A 27598-nucleotide genomic window follows, 5' to 3' on the forward strand; every position below is an offset into this window, starting at 1 on the left:
TGTGCATTTATTTTGTTTCTTAATTTCAACCTATGAGTGAAATCATATGGTATTTGTCATTTTCTGACTGATTTATTTCACTTAGCATTATACCCTCTAAGTCCCTCCATGTTGTTGCAAATGGCAAGATTTCATATATATATATATATATATATATATATATATATATATATATACATATATATATATATATATATATATAATACACACACACACACTCCATCTTTATCAATTCATCTTTTAATGAACACTTGGGTTGCTTCCATATTTTGGCTATTTTAAATAATGCTGTGTTATACACAAGGATACATATGTGTTTTCAAATTAGTGTTTTCATTTTCATTGGGTAAATACACAGTAGTGGAATTACTGGATTATATGGTAGTTGCATTTTAGTTTTTTGAGGAACTTCCATACTGCTTTCCACAGTGGCTACATCAATTTGCATTCCCATCAACAATGCATGATGGTACCTTTGTCTCTATACCACCTCAGCCAACAATGCATGAGGGTACTTTTTTCTCTATACCACCTCAGCACTTGTTATTTCTTTTCTTTTTGATTTTATTCATTCACAGGTATAAAGTGATATCTCATTGTGGATTTAATTTGCACTTCCCTGATAATTAGTAATGTTAAGCATCTTTTCGTGTGTCTGTTGGCCATCTGGATATCTTTGGAAAAATGTCTACTCAGGCCCTCTGCCCATTTTTAAATTGGATTATTTATTTTTTGTGTGTGTTGAGTTCTATAATTTCTTTATATATTTTGGATATTAACCCCTTGTTGGATATATCATTTGCAAATAGCTTCTCCCATTCAGAGATTGCCTTTTTGTTTTGTCAATGGTTTCCTTCACTGTGCAGAAGCTTTTTGTTTTGGTGCAGTCCCAATACTTTAAATGTTTTTGTTTCCCTTGCCAGAGGAGACATATCCGGGAAAATGTTTCTACAACTGATGTCAAAGAAATTGCTACCTATGTTTTATTCTAGGAATTTTTTGGTTTCAGATCTCACATTTAGACCTTTAATCCATTTGAGTTTATTTTCGTGTATACTGTAAGAGGTGGTCCAGTTTCATGCTTTCATATGTAGTTGTCCAGTTTTCCAACACCATTTGTTGAAGATACTGTTTTCTTCCCATTATATATTCTTGCCCTTCTTTTTCATAGTTTAATAAAATCTAGAGTCTCTGTACTTTTCCATTGCTGTATGTGTCTATTTTTGTGCCAGTACCATACTGTTTTGATTACTGCACCTTTGTAGGATATCTTGAATAATGGAATTGTGATACCTCCAGCTTTGTTCTTCATTTTCAAGATTGTTTTGGCTGTTTGGGGTCTTTTATGCTTCCATACAAATTTTGGGATATCCTATTTCTGTGAAAATCCTGTTGGTATTTTGATAGGGGTTGCATTCAATCTGTAGATTGCTTTGGCTAATATGGACATTTAAACAATATTAATTCTTTCAGTCCATGAGCGTGTAATATCTTTCCATTTTTTTGCATCATCTTTAATTTCTTTCATCAAGTTTTATAGTTTTTGGAGTATAGAGCTTGCACCTCTTTGGTTAAGTTTATTCCTAGGTATTTTATTCTTTTTGGTATAATAGTAAATGCAACTATTTTTAAATTTCTCTTTCTCCAAATTTATTAATCAAGTATAGAAATACAAAAGATTTTTTTATATTTACTTTGTATCCTGTAATTTTACTGAATGCATTTATCAGTTCTAGTAGTTTTTTTGTGGAATCTTTAGGCTTTTCTATATGTAATATAATGTCATCTACAAATAGTGGAAGTTTTATTTCTTCCTTACCAACATGGATTCCTTTTATTTCTTTTTCTTGTCTGATTGCTGTGGTTAGGCCTTCCAGTACTATGTGGAATAAAAGTGGCAAGAGTGGACATCCTTGTCTTGTTTCTGTTCTTAGAGGATGTCCTCTCAGTATTTTACTGTTGAGTATGATATTAGTTCTGGGTTTTTCATATATGACCTTTATTATGTTGAAGTATGTTCCCTCTAAACCTACTTGATTGAGAGTTTTTAGCATGAATGAATGTTGTACGTTGTCGATAATTTATATGCACTATTGAGATGATCATGAAGTTTTATCTTTTCTCTTGTTAATGTGATATATCAGGTTAAGTATAAAATCACCCTGCTTCTCAGGAATAAAGCTCCACTTGATAATGGTGAATGATTTTGTTAAGGTATTGTTGGATTCAGTTTGCTATTTTGTTGAGGATTTTTGCATTTATGTTCATCAGAGATATTGTCCAGCAGTTTTCTTTTTTATAGTGTCTTAATCTGGTTTTGGTATCAGGGTGATGCTGGCCTCATAGAATGAATTTGGAAGCTTTCCTTCCTCTTCCATTTTTTGGAAAACCTTTAAGAATAATAGGTATTAATTCTTCTTTAAATGTTTGGTAGAATTCACCTGTGAACTCATGTGGTCTTGGAATTTTGTTTTTTGGAAGTATTTTGATTTCTGATTCATTTTCATTGCTAGCAATTGGTCTGCTCAAATTTTCTATTTCTTCCTTATTCAGTTTTAGAAAATTACTTATTTTTAGGATTTTACCATTCTTTCTAAGTTGTCTTATTTGTTGGTATATAATTTTTCATAATATTCTCTTATATTCCTTTTTCTTTTCTAAACACAATTTAATGTTTTTTTAAATTCTTTTTTTTCCATTTTTTTCAATATATGAAGTTTATTGTCAAACTGGTTTCCATACAACACCCAGTGCTCATCCCAAAAGATGCCCTCCTCGATACCCATCAACCACCCTCCCCTCCATGCCACCCCCCATCAACCCTCAGTTTGTTCTCAGTTTTTTAAGAGTCTCTTATGCTTTGGCTCTCTTCAAATCTAACCTCTTTTTTCTTCCTTCCCCTCCTCCATGGGTTTCTGTTAAGTTTCTCAGGATCCACATAAGAGTGAAACCATATGGTATCTGTCTTTCTCTGTATGGCTTATTTCACTTAGCATAACACTCTCCAGTTCCATCCATGTTGCTACAAAGGGCCATATTTCATTCTTTCTCATTGCCACGTAGTGCTCCATTGTGTATATAAACCACAATTTCTTTATCCATTCATCAGTTGATGGACATTTAGGCTCTTTCCATAATGTGGCTATTGTTGACAGTGCTGCTATAAACATTGGGGTAGAAGTGCCCCTATGCATCAGTACTCCTGTATCCCTTGCGTAAATTCCTAGCAGTGCTATTGCTGCGTCATAGGGTAGGTCTATTTTTAATTTTTTGAGGAACCTCCACTCTGTTTTCCAGAGTGGCTGCACCAGTTTGCATTCCCACCAACAGTGCAAGAGGTTTCCCGTTTCTCCACATCCTCTCCAGCATCTATAGTCTCCTGATTTGTTCATTTTGGCCACTCTGACTGGCGTGAGGTGATATCTGAATGTGGTTTTGATTGGTATTTCCCTGATAAGGAGCGATGTTGAGCATCTTTTCATGTGCCTGTTGGCCATCTGGATGTCTTCTTTAGAGAAGTGTCTATTCATGTTTTCTGCCATTTCTTCACTGGGTTATTTGTTTTTCGGGTGTGGAGTTTGGTGAGCTCTTTATGGATTTTGGATACTAGCCCTTTGTCTGATATGTCATTTGCAAATATCTTTTCCCATTCCGTTAGTTGCCTTTTAGTTTTGTTGGTTGTTTCCTTTGCTGTGCAGAAGCTTTTTATCTTCATAAGGTCCCAGTAGTTCATTTTTGCTTTCAATTCCCTTGCCTTTGGGGATGTGTCAACTAAGAAATTGCTAGGCTGAGGTCAGAGAGGTCTTTTCCTGCTTTCTCCTCTAGGGTTTGGATGGTTTCCTGTCTCACATTCAGGTCCTTTATCCATTTTGAGTTTATTTTTGTGAATGGTGTGAGAAAGTGGTCTAGTTTCAACCTTCTGCAAGTTGCTATCCAGTTCTCCCAGCAGCATTTGTTAAAGAGACTATCTTTTTTCCATTGGATGTTCTTTCCTGCTTTGTCAAAGATTAGTTGGCCATATGTTTGTGGGTCTAGTTCTGGGGCTTCTATTCTATTCCATTTGTCTGTGTCTGTTTTTGTGCCAATATCATGCTGTCTTGATGATTATAGCTTTGTAGTAGAGGCTAAAGTCTGGGATTGTGATGGCTCCTGCTTTGGCCTTCTTTTTCAAAATTACTTTGGCTATTCGAGGCCTTTTGTGGTTCCATATGAATTTTAAGATTACTTGTTCTAGTTTTAAGAAGAATGCTGGTGCAATTTTGATTGGGATTGCATTGAATGTGTAGATACCTTTGGGTAGTATTGATATTTTGACAATATTTATTCTTCCAATCCATGAGCATGGAATGTTTTTCCATTTCTTTATATCTTCTTCAATTTCCTTCATAAGCTTTCTATAGTTTTCAGCATACAGATCTTGTACATCTTTGGTTAGGTTTATTCCTAGGTATTTTATGCTTCTTGGTGCAATTGTGAATGGGATCAGTTTCTTTATTTGTCTTTCTGTTGCTTCCTTGTTAGTGTATAAGAATGCAACTGATTTATGTACATTGATTTTGTATCCTACAAATTTGCTGAATTCAGGTATCTTTCCTAGCAGACTTCTGGTGGAGTCTATCGGATTTTCCATGTATAATATCATGTCATCTGCAAAAAGTGAAAGCTTAACTTCATCTTTGCCAATTTTGATGCTTTTGATTTCCTTTTGTTGTCTGATTGCTGATGCTAGAACTTCCAGCACTATGTTAAACAACAGCGGTAAGAGTGTACATCCCTGTCATGTTCCTGATCTCAGAGAAAAAGCTCTCAGTTTTTCCCCATTGAGGATGATGTTAGCTATGGGCTTTTCATAAATGGCTTTTATGATCTTTAAGTATGTTCTTTCTACCCCAGCTTTCTCGAGGGTTTTTATTAAGAAAGGGTGCTGGATTTTGTCAAAGGCCTTTTCTGCATCGATTGACAGCATCATATGCGTCTTATCTTTTCTTTTATTAATGTGATGTATCACGTTGATTGATTTGCGAATGTTGAACCAGCTCTGCATCCCAGGAATGAATCCCACTTGGTAATGGTGAATAATTCTTTTTATATGCTGTCAAATTCGATTAGCTAGTATCTTATTGAGAATTTTTGCATCCATATTCATCAGGGATATTGGCCTGTAGTTCTCTTTTTTTACTGGGTCTCTGTCTGGTTTAGGAATCAAAGTAATCCTGGCTTCATAGAATGAGTCTGGAAGTTTTCCTTCCCTTTCTATTTCTTGGAATAGCTTGAGAAGGATAGGTATTATCTCTGCTTTAAACGTCTGGTAGACCTCCCCTGGGAAGCCATCTGGTCCTGGACTCTTATTTGTTGGGAGATTTTTGATGACTGATTCAATTTATTCGCTGGTTGTGGGTGTTTAGGAATTTGTCCATTTCTTCCAGGTTGTCTAGTTTGTTGGCATATAATTTTTCATAGTATTCCCTGATAATTGTTTGTATCTCTGAGGGATTGGTTGTAATAATTCCATTTTCATTCATGTTTTTATCTATTTTGGTCATCTCCCTTTTCCTTTTGAAAAGCCTGGCTAGGGGTGTATCAATTTTGTTTCTTTTTTCAAAAAACCAACTCTTGGTTTCGTTGATCTGCTCTACAGTTTTTTTAGATTCTATATTGTTTATTTCTGCTCTGATCTTTATTATTTCTCTTCTGCTGATTTAGGCTGTCTTTGCTGTTCTGCTTCTATTTCCTTTAGGTGTTCTGTTAGATTTTGTAAGTGGGATTTTTCTTGTTTCTTGAGATAGGCCTGGATTGCAATGTAGTTTCCTCTCAGGACTGCCTTCGCTGCATCCCAAAGCGTTTGGATTGTTGTATTTTCATTTTCATTTGTTTCCATATATTTTTTAATTTCTTCTCTAATTGCCTGGTTGACCCATTCATTCTTTAGTATGGTGTTCTGTAACCTCCATGCTTTTGGAGGCTTTCCAGACTTTTTCCTGTGGTTGATTTCAAGCTACATAGAATTGTGGTCTGAAACTATGCATGGTATGATTTCAATTCTTGTATACTTATGAACGGCTGTTTTGTGACCCAGTATATGATCTATCTTTGAGAATTTTCCAAGTGCACTCGAGAAGAAAGTATATTCTGTTGCTTTGGGATGCAGAGTTCTCAATATATCTGTCAAGTCCATCTGATCCAATGTATCATTCAGGGCCCTTGTTTCTTTATTGACCATGTGTCTAGATGATCTATCCATTCCTGTAAGGGGAGTGTTAAAGTCCCCTGCCATTACCACATTCTTATCAATAAGGTTGCTTATGTTTGTGAGTAATTGTTTTATATATGTGAGGGCTCCCGTATTCGGCACATAGACATTTATAACTGTTAGCTCTTCCTGACGGATAGACCCTGTGATTATTATATGATGCCCCTCTTCATCTCTTCTTACAGCCTTTAAAGTCTAGTTTGTCTGATATAAGTATGGCTACTCCAGCTTTCTTTTGACTTCCAGTGGCATGATAAATAGTTCTCCATCCCCTCACTCTCAATCTGAATGTGTCCTCAGGTCTAAAATGAGTGTTTTGTAGACAGCAAATAGACGGATCTTGTTTTTTTATCCATTCTGATACCCTATGTCTTTTGGTTGGCGCATTTAGTCCATTTACATTCAGTGTTATTATAGAAAGATATGGGTTTAGGGTCATTGTAATGTCCATAGGTTTCATGCTTGTAGCAATGTCTCTGGTACTTTGTCTCACAGGATCCCCCTTAAGATCTCTTGTAGGGCTGGTTTAGTGATGACGAATTCCTTCAGTTTTTGTTTATTTGGGAATACCTTTATCTCTCCTTCTATTCTAAATGACAGACTTGCTGGATAAAGGCTTCTCAGCTACATATTTTTTTCTGTTCATCACAGTGAAGATCTCCTGCCATTCCTTTCTGGCCGGCCAAGTTTCAGTAGAGAGATCGGTCACGAGTCTTATAGGTCTCCCTTTATATGTTAGAGCACGTTTATCTCTAGTTGCTTTCAGAATTTTCTCTTTATCCTTGTATTTTTCCAGTTTCACTATGATATGTCGTGCAGAAGGTCGATTCAAGTTACGTCTGAAAGGAGTTCTCTGTGCTTCTTGGATTTCAATGCCTTTTTCCTTCCCAAGATCCGGGAAGTTCTCAGCTATTATTTCTTCAAGTACACCTTCAGCACCTTTCCCTCTCTCTTCCTCCTCTGGGATACCAATTATGCGTATATTATTTCTCTTTAGTGCATCACCTAGTTCTCTAATTTTCCCCTCATACTCCTGGATTTTTTTTATCTCTCTTTTTCTCAGCTTCTTCTTTTTCCATAATTTTATCTTCTAGTTCACCTATTCTCTCCTCTGCCTCTTCAGTATGAGCCGTAGTTGTCTCCATTTTATTTTGCAGCTCGTTGATAGCATTTTTTAGCTCCTCCTGGCTGTTCCTTAGTCCCTTGATCTCTGTAGCAAGAGATTCTCTGCTGTCCTTTATACTGTTTTCAAGCCCAGCGTTTTATTTTATGACTATTATTCTAAATTCACTTTCTGTTATTTTGTTTAAATCATTTTTGATCAGTTCATTAGCTGTTGTTATTTCCTGGACATTTTTCTGAGGGGAATGCTTCCGTTTCATCATTTTGGATAGTCCCTGGAGTGGTGCAGGACTGGGGGGCACTTCCCCTGTGCTGTCTTGAATAACTTGTGTTGGTGGGCAGGGCCGCAGTCAGACCTGATTTCTGCCCCCAGCCCACCGCTTGGGCCACAGTCAGACTGGTGTGTGGCTTCTCTTCCCCTGTCCTAGGGGCGGGATTCACTGTGGGGTGGCATGGCCCGTCTGGGCTACTTGCACACTGCCAGGGTTTGGTGCTGGAGATCTGGCGTATTAGCTGGGGTGGATAGGCAAGGTGCACAGGGGCGGGAGAGGCAGGCTCAGCTCACTTTTCCTTTGGAGATCCACTTTGGGAGGGGCCCTGCGGCACCAGGAGGGAGTCAGACCTGCTGGAGTGATGGATCCACAGAAACACAGCTTTGGGTGTTTGCGCGGTGCAAGCAAGTTCCCTGGCAGGAACTTGTTCCCTTTGGGATTTTGGCTGGGGGATGGGCGAGGGAGATGGCGCTGGAGAGCGCCTTTGTTCCCTGCCAACCTGAGCTCTGTCATCCGGGGCTCAACAACCCTCCCTCCCGTTGTCCTCCAGCCCTCCCATTCTCTGAGCAGAGCTGTTAACTTATAACCTACCAGATGCTAAGTTGTGCTTGTTGTCAGAACACACTCCGTCAGGCCCCTCCACTTTTGCAAGCCAGACTCGGGGGCTCTGCTTGGCCAGCGGGCCGCCCCTCTGCCCCGGCTCCCTCCCGCCAGTCTGTGCAGCGCGCACCGCCTCTCCGCCCTTCCTACCCTCTTCCGTGGGCCTCTTGTCTGCGCTTGGCTCCAGAGACTTTGTTCTGCTAGTCTTCTGGCAGTTTTCTGGGTTATTTAGGCAGTTGTAGGTGGAATCTAAGTGATCAGTAGGACGCACGGTGAGCCCAGCGTCCTCCTACGCCACCATCCTAAATTTATTTTTTGAAGGAAAGAGAGAGACAGAGCATGAGTGGGGGAGGAGCAGAGAGAGAGAGAGGGAGACATAGAATTCAAAGAAGGCTCCAGGCTCTATGCTGTCAGCACAGAGCCCAACGTGGGGCTTGAACTCAGGAACCATGAGACAATGACCTGAGCCAAAGTCCGATGCTCAGCCAACTGAGCCACCCAAGTGCCCCTAATTCTTTTTATTTCTATGGTGTCTGTTGTTATTAATCTCCCTTCATTTCTGATTTTGCTTATTTGAATCTGCTTCCTTTTTTGTTTGTCTGTTTGTTTGTTTTAGTCTGGCTAACAGATTGCCAATTTTGTTGATCTTTTCAAAGAACCAGCTCCTGGTTTCATTGATCTGTTCTATTGTTGTTTTAGTCCTACTTTCATTTATTTATGCACAATATTATTTATTTTCTTTCCTCTCCTGGAATAAAGTTTTGTTTATTCCTCTTTTTTTAGTTCCTTTAGGTGTAAGGTTAGGTTGTTTATTTAAGATAATTCTTGCTTCTTGAGGTAGGCTTGTATTTTTTTAATTTATTTATTTGCTTTTTTTAGTTCCAGTATAATTAATGTACAGAGTTATATTAGTTTCAGGTATATAATGTAGTGATTCATCAATTCTATAAATTACTCAGTACTCATCACAATAAGTGTACTCTTAATCCCCTTCACCTATTTCATCCATTCCCCCACTCCTCTTCCCTCTAGTAACCACCAGTTTTTTCTCTATATTTAAGTGTCTGTTTTATTATTTGTAACTTTTTTCCTTGTTTTTTTTGTTCCCTAAATTCCACAATGAGAAAAATCATATGGTATTCGTCTTTCTCTGACTGACTTATTGCACTTAGCATTATACTTTCTAGAGCCATCCATGTTGTTGCAAATGGCAAGATTTCATTCTTTTTGTTGGCTGAGTAATATTCCTGTGTGTGTGCGTGTGTGTGCATGACATCCTCTTTATCCATTCATCTCTTGATGGACCCTTGGGTGTGAGGTAGGCCTGTATTGCTATAACCTTCCCTGTTTGAACAGCTTTTGCTGTACCCCATAGATTTTGTACCATTTTATTTTCATTTGTTTCCATGTTTTTTTTGTTTTTTATTTTTTTAATATAATTTACTGTCAAGTTGGCTAACATACAGTGTATACAGTGTGCTCTTGGTTTTGAGGTTAGATTCCCATGTTGTATGTAATCCATGTATTTTTTTGATTTCCTGTTTAATTTCTGGTTTGACCCATTCATTTTTTAGTAGCATGTTACTTAGGTTCCATGTATCTGTGTTCCTTCCAGATTTTCTCATGTGATTGATTTCTAGTTTCACATTGCTATGGTCATAAAAGATGCATGATATGATTTCAAAAATTTTAGATGTATTGAGACTTGTTTTCTGGCCTAACATGGTCTATTTTGGGGAATGTTTCATGCACACTTGAGAAGAATATGTAGTCCACTGTTACTGTATGGAATGTTCTGAATATGTCTGTTAGATCTGTCTGGTCCAATGTGTCATTCAAAGCCACTGTTTTCTTGTTGGTTTTCTGTCTGGAAGATCTATCCATTGTTGTAAATGGGGTGTTAGAGTCCCCCAACTATTATTATATTATTTTCAATTGGTTACTTTATGTTTTTTATTAACTGTTTTTATATATTTTGGTGTTTTCCTGGTGGGTGCATAAATACAAACAATTGTTATATCTTGTTGTTCGATTGTTCCCTTTATGATTATGTAGTATCCTTCTTTGTCTCTTGTTGCAGTCTTCGTTTTAAAGTCTATTTTGTCTGACATATGTATTACTACCCCAACTTTCTTTTGCTTATGTTTGCATGGTACGTGTTTTTCCATCTCTTCACCTTTAATCTGCATGTGTCCTTAGGTCTGAAGTGAGTCTCTTGTAGGCAACATATAGATGGGTCTTGTTTTTTTTCATTCATTTAGTAACCCTGTGTCTTTTGATTGAAGGATTTAGTCCATTATATTCAAAGTAATTGCTGATAGATATATACTTGTTGCCATTTTTTTAACTTGTTTTATGGTTGTTTTAGTAATTATTCTCTGTTCCATTCTTCGTTTGCTCTCTTCCCTAATGGTTTCATGGCTTTCTTTAGTGATATAGTTGAGTTCCTTTCTCTTTGCTTTTTGTGTTATGTATACAGGTTTTTGATCTGTGGTTACCATTAGGTTCATATATAACTTTTTATGCATATAGTAATCTCTATTGATTGTCACTTTAGTTTGAATCCATTCTAAGAACACTAAATTTTTTTAATGTTTACTTATTTTTTGACAGAGAGAGAGAGACAGATCATGAGCAGGGAAGGGGCAGAGAGAGAGGGAGACACAGAATCTGAAGCAGGCTCCAGGCTCTAAGCTGCCAGCACAGAGCCCGACACGGGGCTCGAACCCACAGAACACAAAATCATGACCCGAGCCGAAGTCGGACACTAAACCAACTGAGCCAACCAGGCACCCCTAAGAACACTACATTTTTACAGCCCCTGACATTTAATGTATATGTTGTCATACTTTACATCCCTTTCTGTGAATCCCTTGACTGATTTTTTTCTAGATGTAATTGATTTTACTGCTTTTGTGCTTTAACCTCTGTGATGGTTTTATAAGTAATTAATCTACTACTTTTATTATGTTTGTATTTGCTCATGAATTTTTTTTTCTTTTCATAATTGTCTTTCTCCTGACTATGGCCTGTTCTTTCAACTCAAAGAATTCCCTTTAACACTTCTTGTAAGAGTGGCTTAGTGATTATTAACTTCTTTACCTTTTGATTGGGAAACTCTTTTTCTCTCTTATATTCTGAATGATAGCCTTGCTAGGTAGTGTATTCTTGGTTGCAGGATATTTTTTTTTCCTTTTAGCAGTTTGAATATATCATACCATTCCCTTGTGGCTTGCAAAGTTTCTGCTGAAATATCAGCTTTTACGCTTGTGAGGTTTCTGTTGTATATAAATGTTTTCTTTTCTCTTACTGCTTTTAAAATCTCTCTTTATCACTACTTTTTGCCATTTTAATTATTATGTGTCTTAGTGTGGACCTCTTTGAGTTGACTTTGTGGGGAGCTTCCTATGCCTCCTGGAACTGGATATCTGTTTACTTCCACAAATTAGGGAAATTTTCAGCTATTATTTCTTCAAATAACTTTTCATCCTCTATTCTATTTCTCCTCCTTTTGGGAACCCTATAATGCAAATGTTATTATATTTGACAGTGTTTGAGTTCCCTTAACCTATTCTCTTTTATTATTGTTTTTTTTCTTTTTGCTGTTCAGCTTGATAGTTTTACAGTACTCTTTTAGCTCGCTGATTGATTCTTCTACCTCTTCTTATCTACTATTGTCTCATTCTTATGTCTGTTTAAATTTTTCAGTTTTTGAGTTCCCAATCTCTGATTCATTCATTTTTATATTTTCTCTCTCTATGTGGAAGGTCTCACTGAGATCCCCCATTCTTTTCTCAAATCCAGTAAGCATCTTTATGACCATTATTTTGAATTTTTTATCATTCATATTGCTTATGTTCATTTCATTTATCTCTTCCTGTTTTTTTTTTCCTGTTCTTTCATTTAGGAAAGGACATTTGGTCTGTTTGTATGTATTGGGAATGTGGTTATGTCTTCTGATCTTGAAGGTAGTGGCCTTATGAAGAAGAGGTCCTTTGGTGCCCTATAGTGCAATATCCCCAGTTCATTTGAATCAGCCACTTGAGGGGCTTCTCCTATGTGTGTTGGGTGTAACCTACTGTTATGGCTGGGCCTCATTTGCATTCAGTCCAGTTGGCTGCAGGGCCCACTCTGCCTGTTGTGAGCAGAGTTTGGTTCTTGTGCTGTTAAGAGCTTAGGCTGAGGCCTCCATGGTCTTGTAGTTGGGTGGTGTCAGCAGTCAGACCAACTGCCTGCTCTTAGCCCATTTGCTGGGGCTATGGCTGTACTGATCTATAGGGTATTCTCCCTGTATTGTTCCCTTAGGCTTTAGTTGGAGGTTGTGACCTACAGACAAACCAGATACCTGACTCTAGTCTGTCTGTTGGGGCTGCAGTAGCACTGACCTGCAAGGTGCTCTCTCTGCCTTGTTGCTGAGAGGCTTTTGCGAATAGGTGGAATAGGTGGGGTTGGCAGACCAAATTCTTGCCCCCACATTTTCTGCTGGGGCTGTAGATGCACTGATTGGCAAGGTACTCTCTCTGCACTGCCATTTATAAAGTTCAACTGCTGGGGCTTCATTCAAACTGGTGAGTGTGGTTATCTTCTCTCCCAGGGCAGGGGTCACTTTGGAGTGGTGCAGTCCCTTCCAGGACTGCTTCAAGAACAAAATGAGGCAGGGGCTTCTTTAGAGGGATTTCTGCTGAGTGGTGTGGGTTGGATGAGGCATATAATAAGAGAATACGGGGGTAGGGAACATGATGGTAGCAAATTAAGCGAAGAGTATTCATGCTCCTTCCTACAGGGTGGCTATCTAGGTTGGGGAGTTGGGGAGAGAATGACATCTACCAGCTCTTTTGTTCTCCAAAAAGTCCCTGCCCCTTTAGCATGCATTCTGAGATTAGTAAATAAATCTCCCAGGCACTTTTCAAACTGCTGCTTCTATGCTTTATCTAGGGAAGACTGCTATGCTATCTCTTCAAGGGTAGGGACTCAGTTTCCTATTACCCTACAGCTCATCCAGAGCTGACTCTGCCGATTTTTAAAATACTCGGGTGTTAAGCCCCACTGGTTTAAAAAACTCATGCAGTTAAGCCCCTGTGATTTTCAAAGCCAAATGTCATGGGTATTTGTTTTCCCAGTACAGGTCCTGCCTGCCTGGGGTGCCTGGTGTGGGGTCTGCTTCTCTCCCTTCTGGATGCTTGCAGTGTCCCTCCCATTTATGGTTAGGATTGCAGGGAGTTTGCTTTCCAATCACATTCCACCCTTCCTGCTATCTTCAATGTGTCTTTCTTTTCTTTCTTTCTTTCTTTCTTTCTTTCTTTCTTTCTTTCTTTCTGGCTTTTTTCAGTTTATTACATGAAGGAGTTACACTAGTCCAAGTTAAAAGCAGACCCCAAATGGTTACATTATACAAGCTGTCACAGGTTTTTAAACTTGTGACAAGGGATAGAAGGGGAATTCTACTCATTTCAAGGAAATCCTCACTTAAGCTTCAGTGAGCCAAAAGCACTTAAAACCCATGAACATTCAGCTGGTCGTCCTTAGCCAATCCAATCTCTACAAGGAACTGGCATATGTTCTTGCACTGGTCACCCTGTAGCTGAATCAATTCTCCACATTCTGGATGCTCAATTACAGTACCATTGCAGGCAAATTTCTTCTTAAATGCCTTCACTAGTTTTTTTTTTTATCGTAATCATCAGCAATCCCTTGGACAGTAGTAAGGGTCTTCCTTCCATTTCTCTGTTGAATTCTTATATGGATATAATCCTCAGTGCCAGCAGGAAGCAGATCATCACCCTTACTTGCATCAGCAAAGGGGTTGAAAGAGTGGAGGTTCTGGATAGCGGACATAAAATACAATTCCTTTTCCTCTGTGGAAAAGGCCCGCAGAAGACGGCAGTGGGAGAAGGCAGTCAGGGGGGACAGGGCAGCATAGGGAAGTGAGGGGGCTCAAGGGGGAGGCTTCTGAGTCCTCGGCGGCCGCTTAGTGACTGGGGCCAATGTGTCCTTCTTTCCATGACTAACTGTGAAAAGTCTCTTTTTCCTGTGTTTGGATTGTTTTCTGGATGGGTTGCACTGATATGGCTGTTATCTTGGTATGTCCATGGGACAAAGTGAGCTTAGGATCCTTCCTACTTCACCATCTTCCCCCACAAAATATGGGGACTTTAAGAGAAACCAAGCTATTTCAGGAAAAGATATTGGGAAATTAATCATGCTTTCTTATCACATTCTTCTTTATTCTCCATTAAAAGTCATCATATTGAACTGAGTGATGCATACTGTAGTCCTAGAAGCCCAGTTCTGGTGTTCTCATTGCCTTTACTCTCTACTAACATAGGATAAAATACAACGGAGCACTTGCCTTAGTTCTTATTAGTGCTAGGATTGTAGCCAGAGGTATTCAGATACTCCCTGCTGTTGAAGAGGTCATCCTAAAAACAGCTTGGAGAGAAAGACCATGCCTTACAGCTTTATCAGTCATATCCTTTATCAGTCATATCAGTCATATCCTTTATCAGTCATCTTTATCAGTCAGAACCTAGAATAGGGCAACAAAGAGAGAATAGAGGCTGTTCCTAAACTCTTTTAGATGGATTTATTCTAGCTGAATCTAAAGATTCGGTGTTGTATGGAGCTCAGACTTTTGTCTATGCTCAGATACCAATTAAACTGCTTTATCCCTTCACTCTTACACCATGCCCTTCTCCCCAAAGCCTGTGGTGCTCTGTCATTTTTTGAAGGTGCTTGCAGTTCTATCATCATAGAGTTACAGACAAGCTGGTGCTCTAGTGAAGCCAAGGGGAGCCATATTGCAATTGCCCTACTGCAACTGGGCTCAGCAATACTGCATTTGAAAGGAGGCTTATGAAGGATGACCTTTTCCATTTTTTCCCCCTCTTCTTCAGCATCTTTCGCTGCCTCTACTTCCCACTTACAACTGATTATCTGAGGCAGTCTATCTATGTGTTCATTTAGAACAGCAGCACAACAAACTGTTTGACATAATGCCTCCACTGGGAGGTTGTCATAATGTTTAGCTAACCACTGCCAGGATAGATTCCAGTTGTTTGACACAGAAGCATTGTTTTTGAAGGATGTTCTACTCTGTCATCTGCCATGTAGATTCCTTATTGGAAAATCTAGGGGTTCCTCAAAACATATAGAGAATCATTTATTAATAAAGCCTCCAAATTAACAGATGGTCTCATATTTTAGCTGTTGGAGCTCTCATCACATATATTCTGAGGATCTCATAATTAATTGCATATGGAGCATTTGGGAAGAAAATAAAGGTGGGGAGATGGTGGGAGAAGTTGATAAGGGGAAAACATTTTAAACAAAAACATCAAAATGAAAGGCTATTTCTTTTAAAAACATCAAAAGCCCTAATTTTTATTTTTATGAATTATTTGAAAACATAATTTATGTATTTATTTTTAAATAAAATAAATAAATAACCATACAGTGTTATATTAGAATCAGGTGTATAATATAGTGATTCATCAATTCCATACAACACTCCATGCTCATCACAGGTGTACTCCTTAATCCCTATCATCTATTTAACCCATCCTCCCACCCACCTCCCCTCTGGTAATCATCGGTTTGTTCTTTATAGTTTAGAGTCTGTTTCTTGGTTTATCTCCCTCTCTCTCTCTTTTTCCTTTGCTCATGTGTTTTTTTTTCTTTAAATTCCACATGTGAGTGAAATTATATGAGATTTGTCTTTCTATGACTGACTTATTTCACTTCGCATTATACTCTCTAGCTCCATCCATGTTGTTGCAAATGGCCAGATTTCATTCTTTTCTATTGCTGAATAATATTCCATTGTGTGTATGTATGTGTGTGTATGTGTGTGTGTGCGCATGTGCATATATATATATATATATATATATAAAATCACATCTTTATCCATTCATCTATCAATGGACACTTGGGCTGCTTCCATAATTTGGGTATTGTAAATAATGCTGCAATAAACATAGGGGTGTATGCACCCAAAAATGCAAAAACACTAAAAGCCGTATTTTTTAAAATCATAATCTCATGTTATCCTTATCCTTAACCCAGGCTTGGCACAAGAGCAGATATTCCATCTCAGAAACCACCTGCCTGCTCAAAAGTTCAAAGTTAAACCTGGTTAGGCAGGCTTCTTGTTAGAACTAAAAGAAACAAAGTTAGATAGCAACCAGATGCAAAACTGGTGGATAATACATCTATACCAAAAGTGTGGTTGCTTAATCATTTTAGGTTTTAAACTAGAGTGTGCAAGAAACATATTCAGTGTCATTATAAGTGTGGAAGTAGTCCACTCTAGGTGTAGGCAATAAAGGAGTACATTGTCTGTACAGACATATAAACAATTATAAGTCCAACTAAAAGTTTGTGTCTATTTTATTATCATCATGTGTCAATAATTCTTAACAGTGACACTAACAAGAAATTCCTCATTGCCAGAGTACACTGCCCCCAGCACTTTCTCCCTGTCTCACCTCACTCCCAACACATACACACGCACGTACACACACACACACACACACACACGGAAGCGGGGAGAGAGAAAGGCACACCATTACACCTTACATAACAGTGCCTCAGGCTTAATCCTTGAATTTCCCTTTCTTTTCTGTCTATACTTACTCCTTTAAGTAGTTTCTATATGCTCAAATTAATATAACTGTATTCATCCAACTGCCAACTCCACATCTGTACATGGAAGCCTAATAAACATCTCAAATGACAAATTTCCAAAATTGAATTCCTGCTATCTCCCTAAAACCTGCAGTCTTCCCCATCTCAATTGATGAGCACTTCATCCTTCCAGTTAGCCAGATCAGAAATCCTGGAGCCATCCTTGACACAGCACAACAGATCCATCAGGAAGTTATCTTGTCTCTAACTTCAAAATATTCCTAATATCTAAGGACTCCTCACCACTTTCACTGTTGGTCTGAACCACCATTATTTCTTGCTCAATTTACTGCAAAAGCCTCCTCACTGATATCCCTGCTTTACTAAGAATAAAAAACAGCTCCCTTTCAGGGCTCATAAGACCATATACATCTGGTATCCTGACATCTCTGTGATTTCATCCCTTATTACACTCCCTTCACTCAGCCACACTTGCTGCTTTGCTGTTCCTTGAACACACAGAACACATCTCAGCCTTCTGGGGTATTTCCTCTGCCTGTTATGTTCTTCCACCCTGTTATCTGCATGGTTCACTTCCTTATCTCCTTCAGGATTGATCCAATATCACCTTCTCAAGTAGGTCTATCCTGACCTGCCTATTTAGTATGCAGTTTACCCCTACTCTACTCCCACCTCCCCACACTCTCCATCCACCTTACCTTGATCTAGACTTTTCTTTTTTATATATCATTTATTACTTTCTAACATTCTCTGAAATTTACTTATTAGTTTTGCTTATTGTTTATTGTCTGTCTTCTGTCACTAGAATGTAAGCATGGATTTTGTCTGTTTTATTCATTCACATATTCCCAGTGGCTATTATAGTTGCTGCATGACATATAATATTCATTCAATAAATTATTGCTGAATGAAAAATGACTTTTATTTACATCTATCTCATTTCTTATCAAAGTAACTGAATGGGCATAGAGAAATCCAGGCCTGTTAAAGGTCTACACATCATAACCAGACACTTCAATATAGACTTGCTTATACACTGAAGAATTTGTGGATGTTCGTATATTGTCTTGTTTAGATTATAACCCCATTCTTAACTGAAATTGTAAATGCTTTTACATACACACTTGTAATCCCTTACTCTCTCCCAACCTACATGAAGAATATATTGAAAGAATTCCTCTGCTTCAGCAAATGTCAGCTACTCTAATTCTCTTTTACACATTGGCACGTTCACTCTTTGTTTGGCTTATATTATCATTTACTAAAGATTGTTTTTGAATAATTACATGGGATTTTTTTCAATTTACATGATTGTTTACCTACTTTCTCATTTATCCAGTTATCCAGTGAGAAAAAAGAAAGACAAAAGAGAGAAATAAGCTATAAATTAGGCTGGACAATTAATTGCCAAAATTAACCCTTAATTAGCAGTCATTTTAAATTAAGCTTTAGTCCCCAACTGACTTTTAAACAGAATATTACTTTACTGCTTTGATTTATGTATAACCAGCAGTTTTTATCCTATGAGATATCCCACCAAACGTGTCAAATGTTAAGAAATATTATTTCCATCTTGCAGGCAAAGGACATAATTCAATTATTTCTTAGAGAGGCATATACTGAAATATTTTATCACAAACATTTTTAATTATATGATCTTTTTCTTTTCCATCATTACCTGTGATTTTTTCTCTACAAAGTTTTTCATAACTTTTCACAAGGATATCCTGCTGATGCTTTTAGCCACATCCAGTACAATTGTCCCTAAACGCTTTTGTTGAGAATAGGGAATAATCACTGACTAGCTTCATAGGGCAGGGTAGAATGGAATGAGAAATATAACCTTAGAGGAGGCTCAATCCATTTCGTTCTAACCATCAATGAACCAGACAAGCCAGGTATATTTATGAAACTGAACCGATGGTCAAAACAGACAAAGTATAACTTTCTGGGACAAAATGTTGAAAATATAAATTCTATAATAAGATCAAACCTGTTTCTTATTTATTTAATATCAATTAAGGCACAACAGATCATTTATTGATTTATTTAAAAAGAAACAAGAAGAAGCATGTTGCAATTAAATTGAACTTTCCTGTCAGGAGGTCCTGGCAATTTGGTTTGTCACTCTATTACTTAGGGGATACAGGTTGAAAATTCCTCCTCCATAATAAAGAAGACTTCATTTCTGTCTCTCCAAGGTCTTGTATATCATGTTTTATCTTAAAAGAAAAACAGGAAAGTACAGCAACTGGCTGTGTATTGAAACCTAGGCAATAGCTGACATAGCTACTCTGTTGAAAAAAAATTAGGACTCCTCTAAAATAGAAAGGTTGGTTGGGTAGCTTAGTTGGAGAATCATAGTTGCTGGAAGGCCTGTTTATCTTCAGAAAACCATTAAACATAGCTAGTGAATTTCTGACTTTCCGTCAAACAAGGCAAAGCTAGCTTTTTATGTAGGTAATATTTTCTTTGGAATCTTTTTTTTTCTTTTATGTCTTTAAAATGGGACATAGATAATTAGAAATCTTTATTGCAAATATTTATAAAATACAGAATTAATTTAAAAAGATTTATCTCATTACCACTATTCTTAAACAACTTTTATTAGCATTTTGGTGGCTTTCACCTTAGCCTTTTTTGAACCTATTCATAAAGTTTACATACTTTCAATCATACTCTCCTTACAATTTTATATGCTGCTTTTTAAAATTTAATATTAATCATAAACATTTCCCCAACTATTGCAAAATTCTCATAATCATGATTTTAATGGCTGCATGATAGGCCATTGAATAAATGTACCATAATGGACATTTGAATCCTTTCCAGTTTGGGCCATTGTAAATAACTGTTTGGTGGGCATATATCCATGTCATTATTACTCCATAATTGGATATTTTCTCTTTAGTGAAAATACCTACAAATCAAGCCATTCAGTCAAAGGGTATGATTCTTTTATGAAATGATACTTTGGTTTAATTTTGTTTTTGCAAAAGATGTGTGTGTGTGTGTGTGTGTGTGGAAAGATACATATATTCTTAAAATTTAACAATGATTTCTGCTGGTGGGATCACAAATAAATAACTACTTTTCTTTCCTTTTTACTTTTAGTTATTGTCAAAATTTTTTGCAATGAATGTGTTACTTTGTAAATTAAGAAATATAATAAAACAAAAACAGAGTAAAGTGTAATGACTTAGAGCACAGGCTCTTGAGGCAGACTCCCTGGGTTTGATTTTCTGCTGAGCTACTTATTAGCTCTTTGATCTTAGGCAAGTAACTTAACCTCTCTGTGCCTTAGCTTTCTTGTCTGTAAATTGGGATTATAATTGTATGTAGCACATAAAGCTGTAGACCTCATATCTGTGTTTTGACGATTGAGTTAATCCACTGTAAAGTGTGGAAAACAATGTCTATCATATAATAATCACCCCATAAATGTCAGCTGTTATTATTATTTGGGCTGGAACAGAAACTCAAACCTCCCACTCCTTACACTGATCACCTACTCTGAAACTTTAATATTAGCAATTTAATCGAGTACAATACAGTCACAGGACAAATATACTTGAATTTACTAAAGAGTTGCAGGGATTGGGAAAGGTGGTATCTGAAGCCAAGATTCTTCTACCATTCCATATGTATACACTGTCCTCTCTGCTATCCAGAATAGTTTTATTGAAAGAGAAAGCAAGATATCCTGACAGCCCTGGATGCTTGGACAAGGAAGAAATGTGAAACAAGCTTTCAATGACAATGTTCACATACCTTACAATTTTGTCTATTATTGGCACTGAACTTAAACAGAATTCTGTGAAATATAAATCTGAATATTTGTAGAAGTAGATATGTCTTGGTACAAATCTCTGTAATTCTCAAAGGTGGCTTTCTCCTACAAATAGAATTGATTGTCTTTGCTTCATTAAACATTGCAAAACTGAATGTCTTGTTTACTGTCCCATATACCAAAATATTTATAAGATATAACCTATCAATAAATATAAAAATGAGAACTTGGTTTCATGTATTTTGTAATTTCAAGATGAGTAATCTATCTTGAGACCCACATTTAATTCTGGGGAATAATTTATAAATTCTTAAATGGATAGAAGAAGTTAATGTCTTTTATCATAGTCACCTCCATTTAAAAATCATTTAACCGGGGGTGGGGGGGGGAGAACGCCTGGGTTGCTCAGTCGGTTAAGCATCCGACTTCAGCTCAGGACATGATCTCTCTGAGAGTTCCAGCACCACTTCGGGCTCTGTGCTGACAGCTCAGAGCCTGGAGCCTGATTCAGATTCTGTGTCTCCCCTTCTCTCTGCCCCTCCCATGCTCATGCTCTGTCTCTCTCCATCTCTCAACAGTAAATAAACATTAAAAAATTAAAAATAATTTACCAGGGGTGCCTGGGTGGCTGTCAGTTAAGCATCTGACCCATTTCAGCTCAGGTCATGATTTCATGACTCATGGAAAGAGCCCTGTGTTGGGCTCTGTGCTGACAGCATGGAACCTGCTTGGGATTCTCTCTCTCTCTCTCTCTCTCTCTCTCGCTCTTGCTCTCGCTCTCGCTCTCTCTGTCTTTCTCTTTATATCTATCTCTATCTATCTATCTATCTCAAAATAAATAAATAAACATTAAAAAATAAGAATCATTTACCAAGGGCTCAATTATCTACTTTCCACTCTTGTATTTTCTAAAAACAATATAAAAACAAAAAAGTGTACTAGAGAAGCTCAATGTGTGAAGGATAACCATTGAGATTAGTTCATGTAATGATAATAGTTATTTTATCTATTAGTTAAGTGCAGGATTTTCATGTATGTAGCTTATAATGTGCTTCTATATCACATAGATGAGATCTCTTTAACATCAAGCCTCCTAATACCTGATAATCTTTCTAAGTCTCCTGATACTTTAATAGTTTGAAGAAGAAAAATAGTTATCTAGAAGGTTTTTTTTTTTAATTTCAAAGGCTTTATTTATAGCATATGTGAAATGGACTTCAAATCAATATTTTCCAACTAGACTCTTCTAGCTCTGTGCATGATCATGGCATTTTAGTCTATTCATTACTGTGTTGTTCCTTGTTCCTCCAGATGTTACTATCTCCTTTTCATGCCCTGGGATATATCACAGAATGTATCCTCAGGATACAGTTAGAAATTTAATTTGCCTATTCCCCTAACCCTCAAATCAAAGGACATACTACTGGTATATGCTAGGCATAGCATAGGACAGGAATAAGCTTAACCTGTTTGTATTTCTATTCTAGGGAACAATATGAAAATCACACCAACAGTATAATAAAGCACTTGAAGCTAAGAGTATAACAGTTGTCTCCTTTGTGGCAGGCTCCAGATAGGAAGTTATTATCTGGACCATCAAGGCAAGGAGTGAACCTAATAAGTATGACATCACTCAAGCCTACTTTCAGGTTTTCTTAAACTCTCAGTAACTTAAGTGTGAAGTGCTATAAAGTTAAAACACCCATTCATGCACACACACACAACTTTATTTTAAGCAGAAACCACTGAGTAGAAGCCAAAAAATCTTTTGAACAAGCTGCCTCTCAGGCCTAATAAACTCTGATTGTATTAGCAAATGTAGTTTCATAACTCTCATAACCAGGTGTCAATGATTCCATGTCCCAGGAAAATAAAATAAAATGAAATGAGTTGAGTAATATTGACAACTCTGAACACAAAATGCAGTGTATGAACTCCAGGTATTTCACTTTTGATTTCTATAAGCAGTGATTTTTTTTGTTATAAAAATAAAAGGAAAACTACTAGAGTACTCAGATATTCACTTCTCTGTACTAGTATAACCCACAAGGAAACAAAAGCTCTGCCTGTGAATAAGCTCTAAAATCTGTCAGAAAAAAAGTGCCTTCATTGTCACCAGAGAGCCTTATGCCAAATGAGGAAGTAGATGGACTGACTGAGGCTTTAATTTGTGACAGCAGGGAAATAGAATCTGACTTTAAAGACCCTGAAGAAGAATGCCAGGGCTTTGTCATGCTGGGTTGGGGGACAGGAGTAACATCTGTGTCACAGGCTAGCTGGGGTAGACCTGGCTTTGATTGAATGGAGCTGTTATATTTCCAAGATGCAATTTGGCTTCTGGGTATAAGCAGCTCAAGTGCAAGGGAGGCCTACTCCAGTTTAAAAGCAATTTTTTTTAAAAAAGAATTCATTGTGTAATAATTTAGCATTGAAAAGGATAGTAAATGTAGCTATTTATTGTCCAGGTGGAATTGTTAAAAGGGCAATTTTAAACAGCCTTCTTCACTTTTAGCAGAGATAATACATAGGTTGTCCTTGGTGAGAAAGAAGGCTAGCTGCCAACTCCGGAAGGAATGTGAATGTGGCATATACACCTGCTTCTATTTTTTCTCAAACTCTTCATAGCACCCTGTCCCCTCAGTACCAGAAAATGTTGATCTCGTGTCTAATTCTGGCTCCTGACTCTTAGACCAAGTTTTAATTTTTAGCCAATTGTACACATAATGTCAAGTGTAGAGTGTAGTGGTGTCTGGGGTCAGACACATTTGGATATGAATCATAATTGGGTCACTTACTAAGTTATGTGATCTGGGGCAAGACACTTAACTTATCTGAGCCTCATTTTCCACATATATAAAGTTGAACTAATAATAGCAATTTTTTCATAGGTTTGCTTTGAGGATTAAGCAAGATAATATAATAAAGATCTTTTCACAATGTTTAGTAGACACTCAAAAATGGTAGATTTTGCTTTTATTTTTTTGTTGTGGTATTTTAACTCATATTTCATGATTATCATTATCAGCAACAGTAGCCACAGTATGACATCATCATCATCATTACCATCATCATCATTATCATCATCCTTGGCCAGCATTGCCTATAAAGGTAACCTAGTCAGGGTTAATCATAAAATCAAACAGAAGTCTATAGGCCAGAGTTTCTCAATAATGCCATCCTTGACATTTTGGGCTGGATAATTCTTAATTGGAGTAGGAGGAAGCCGTCCTATAAATTATTAGGATATTTAGTATCATCCTTGGCTTTTACCCACTGGATACGAATATCACACACCCCACCTTCAAGCTATGCAAACCCGACTGTTTTCAGACATTCCCAAATGTCCTCTGGGTGTGGGGGCAGCATTGCCCCTAGATGAGAAATACTACTGTAGGCATTCTTTGGTTTAAAATTTCCATTTCCATGAAAACTATCTGCCATTCTACCATTCATATACTTGTTGCTTTTCATTAGCTTGACTCTGGATTCATCTGGCAACTTCAGTCTTAATTTACAACTCTTCTTTTCATTTCTTGAGGTTCCCTGGTTTTCACCTTCATTTTGAAACTGCAACTCTGATCAGCCAGTTCTGATCCTTAATATATCTCAGGACTAACAACTTATTCTTCCCTTCTTTGGGCTTTCAGCCCTTATTTGCCAAACCCTGGTGCTAGACCACTGGCCTTCTACCAAAGACTTTCCTTTAAATTTTTGTATAAAAGGCAGTTGTGAAATGAGGACTCTGGAACCAGACATCCTGAGTTGGAATCCTAGCTCTGCCAATTACTTAGTGACTTTAATCTTAACTTCTCCACTTTCTTCCATATGTAAAATAAGAATATTAATAGTCACTACTTCATAGGGTTGTTGTGAGATTATGTAGTTTATTTATATTTTGTAAATATATTTATTTTTGAGAGAGAGAGAGAGAGTACAAGCAAGGCAGGGGCAGAGGGAGAGGGAGACACAGAATCTGAAGCAGCTTCCAGACTCTGAGCTGTCAGCACAGAGCCCAACATGGGGCTCAAACTCACAAACTGTGAGATCATAACCTGAGTCGAAGTTGGATGTTTAACCACTGAGCCACCCAGGCGCCCCAAGATTAGGTAGTTTAAAACATACTTAGAGCACTGCCTGGCACAATGGCAAACACATGTAAATGTAAACTATTATTGTTACTACTCTTGTAAAGATTTTCATATGAGAACTGTCAGCACAATGCAAGAGTTAAGTAACCTCTGAGCCCCATCTCAGTGCTCCATAAGGGCTGCCAAAGTTTTCATACCATGGTGCATATTGAAAATGATAGATATTTGTTCAACAAACTAGAGTAAATGGAGGAGTCTCTGACTACATGAGGGCTGAGGAGATCAATATCTCAGCCATGTGTAACCCATTTTGTGACGCCTGGTGGTCCACAGCATTCTGGTTTGAAAGCTTTGCACCAGGTTCATCAAAATTAAATGAGAGATTCTAAATGGTGGCTTCATTAGAAATCCTAATTTACAATTTTGACATTTAGACCCCAGCGCCTTCTAAGTCTATAAACCCCACAATGTCAATAGTGGTTCTATGGCTTTGTGCTTTGAACAAGTTAAGATAAAATAAAACAAAGCAACATCTGTTGAATATCATGCGTTTTTTTTAAATTTTTATTTTTTAATTGTATTTTTTAATACAAAATGTATTGTCAAATTGGTTTCCATACAACACCCAGTGCTCATCCCAACAGGTGCCCTCCTCAATGTCCATTACCCACTTTCCCCTCCCTCTCACCCCCCATCAACCCTCAGTTTATTGTCAGTTTTCAAGAGTCTCTTATGGTTTGGCTCCCTCCCTCTCTTTTTTTTTTGAATATCATGTGGATTTAAACACCTTTTTTTCCCTGTAAAACCTCAATCTAGCAAATACCACAAATATAGAGGTATGGGCATTTAACTCAATATTGTTTAAAAACAGGAGGTTTTCAATCAAATTTCAAATGATGACCCACTCTTTCTATTTGATATTATTCTTTGGGAAGGGATGGGGCAAAAATAGCTCAGGATATAAAATGACTATTTTCTCTGGTTTTCTATTTGAGTCCATTGGCTTTGATTTTATGGCATGATAGGACTGTTTTTCATTTGTGACCTCTCCAAGCACTGATTTTTAAGCAACTCATTAGCATATGCTTCCTCTGCATGATTCACCCATTCAAGCAATTGATTCCTTGGTTTCTTCAACACACTATGAATAATATACTATTTTCCTCGCATAGACATTCCAAATTATGGTTTAAATATGGTGAGCCAGAACAAAAGTGCTTTCTTTAAAGTCAACTTCCTGAAAAGTATCCTAGACAAAAGCATGGTACAAATGAACCTTCTTAGGTAAAGCAGGGCTTTGGCTACAGAAGCCAATTCTTCCATATAAGTCTGACTTATGTGGCACGCTGTCAACTCTACTAGAATCTGTGGCACTGGACACATTGCATTTTTCCATTGCCATTGTCAGTACCCTAGTTTATGCCTTTGTTAGCTCACGCCTTGACTTTCATGTTAGCCACATGATTGGACTGCTTCCTTTTCCTCTTCTAAGACCTCCCATAATAACTTCCTAAAACATAGCTTAGATAGTATCGTTTCACTTCCCCAAATCCTCCAATACCTCCATCCTGCTTAAGGAATAAACTCCTAGGAATCATAGAAATTCTAGAATGTCAGCATTGGAAAGAATCCTGGAGTATAATTCAGTGGTTGCCAAACTCTGGTTTCTGGACCAGTGCCAGAAGTTAGCACCAATCCTAAATGGAAAGAAAAAAAAAGAGAATGAAGTGGGCATTCCATAAAATGAAATTTAACCATTTCAAAAATTCTTTGAAAGTATCCCAAATTTTTGTTTTGAAATATACTTTACTTTATGAAGTGATGGTACTAATCGATGGTATCTTTTTGTTTGTTGTTTTTAACGTTCATTCCTGGCAAATGATATCAGCAACCATTTGTTGCTTCATGCCTGCCCCTGTTAAAAATTTTGCTAATCCATGCAATCCAAAAGTCTGGGAGCCACCCACTTCCTAAATAAGAAAACTGAAGAAAGAAGAATTAAATGACTTGCTTAAGGCCATGCTAATAGTGGCATTTCTGGACTGTAAACCCAAATATTATCCTCAACACTTTACCATGACATTCAAAGCTCTCTATATTTAAATCCCAGTATGCCTTTGCAGCTTTATCATCAGGGTGCCCCCCAAAGAAATCCTGTGTTCTAAACAGTCATGATTATGTGCCATTCTTTGAACGTGCCTTGCATTCTTTCCCTACCCAAACTGTCTTCCCCAAATCCTTCCCAGTTCAAGTACTGCTTCTTTTACAATAATTTAATACCAGAAGGGATCTTTCTCTTTTTTGTGCTCCTGTAAATTTCTACAATTTATCAGCATATCATATCTTGCCTAGGCTGTTATGAGATATTGCTTATACCTCCCACTATGTCCTCCAATTCAGTAAATGGTATCACTATTTACCCAATTTTTCAAGCTGGAAACTTTGAAGTCATCTCTTACTACTGTCTGCACCAATATCTAATTAATCATGAAGCCCTGTCATCTTTACCTCCAAAGTTCATCTTGTATATCTCTGCTTTATTTCTTTAACTGGACTACTACACAGATCACTCTGTGTTTCCTTGTTATACTCTGAAATCCATTCTTTACTTCACGGCCAATTTTAGGTCTGGTACCTCTCCTTGTAAATTCCTTCAGTGGTTTTCCATAGTCTTAAAGTCTAGATTGTTCAACATGTTATACAAGATATGTAGTACCCTTGTCTACTTCCGCAGCCTTATCTCTTGCTACTCTTGTTTGCGCACTTCCCTTCAGCCTTATTGCACCTTCAATTCCTTGACTGAATTTTTCTCATTCTTGTACTCTCTTGCTAA

The 27598-nt window shown here is 37.5% G+C and overlaps 1 protein-coding gene and 1 pseudogene across 1 annotated transcript in view; one reads left to right on the plus strand and one right to left on the minus strand.

Moving 5' to 3' along the window:
• The window catches only part of IL1RAPL2 (interleukin 1 receptor accessory protein like 2), a 1221298-nt gene that overhangs the window by 773386 nt on the left and 420314 nt on the right, over window positions 1-27598 (plus strand). The gene's annotated exons all lie outside the window — the stretch shown is intronic.
• Window positions 13561-14132, minus strand: LOC123595310 (annotated as a pseudogene).

This window comes from Leopardus geoffroyi, chromosome X, assembly GCF_018350155.1.
Source record: "Leopardus geoffroyi isolate Oge1 chromosome X, O.geoffroyi_Oge1_pat1.0, whole genome shotgun sequence".
Classification (NCBI taxonomy): domain Eukaryota; kingdom Metazoa; phylum Chordata; class Mammalia; order Carnivora; family Felidae; genus Leopardus; species Leopardus geoffroyi.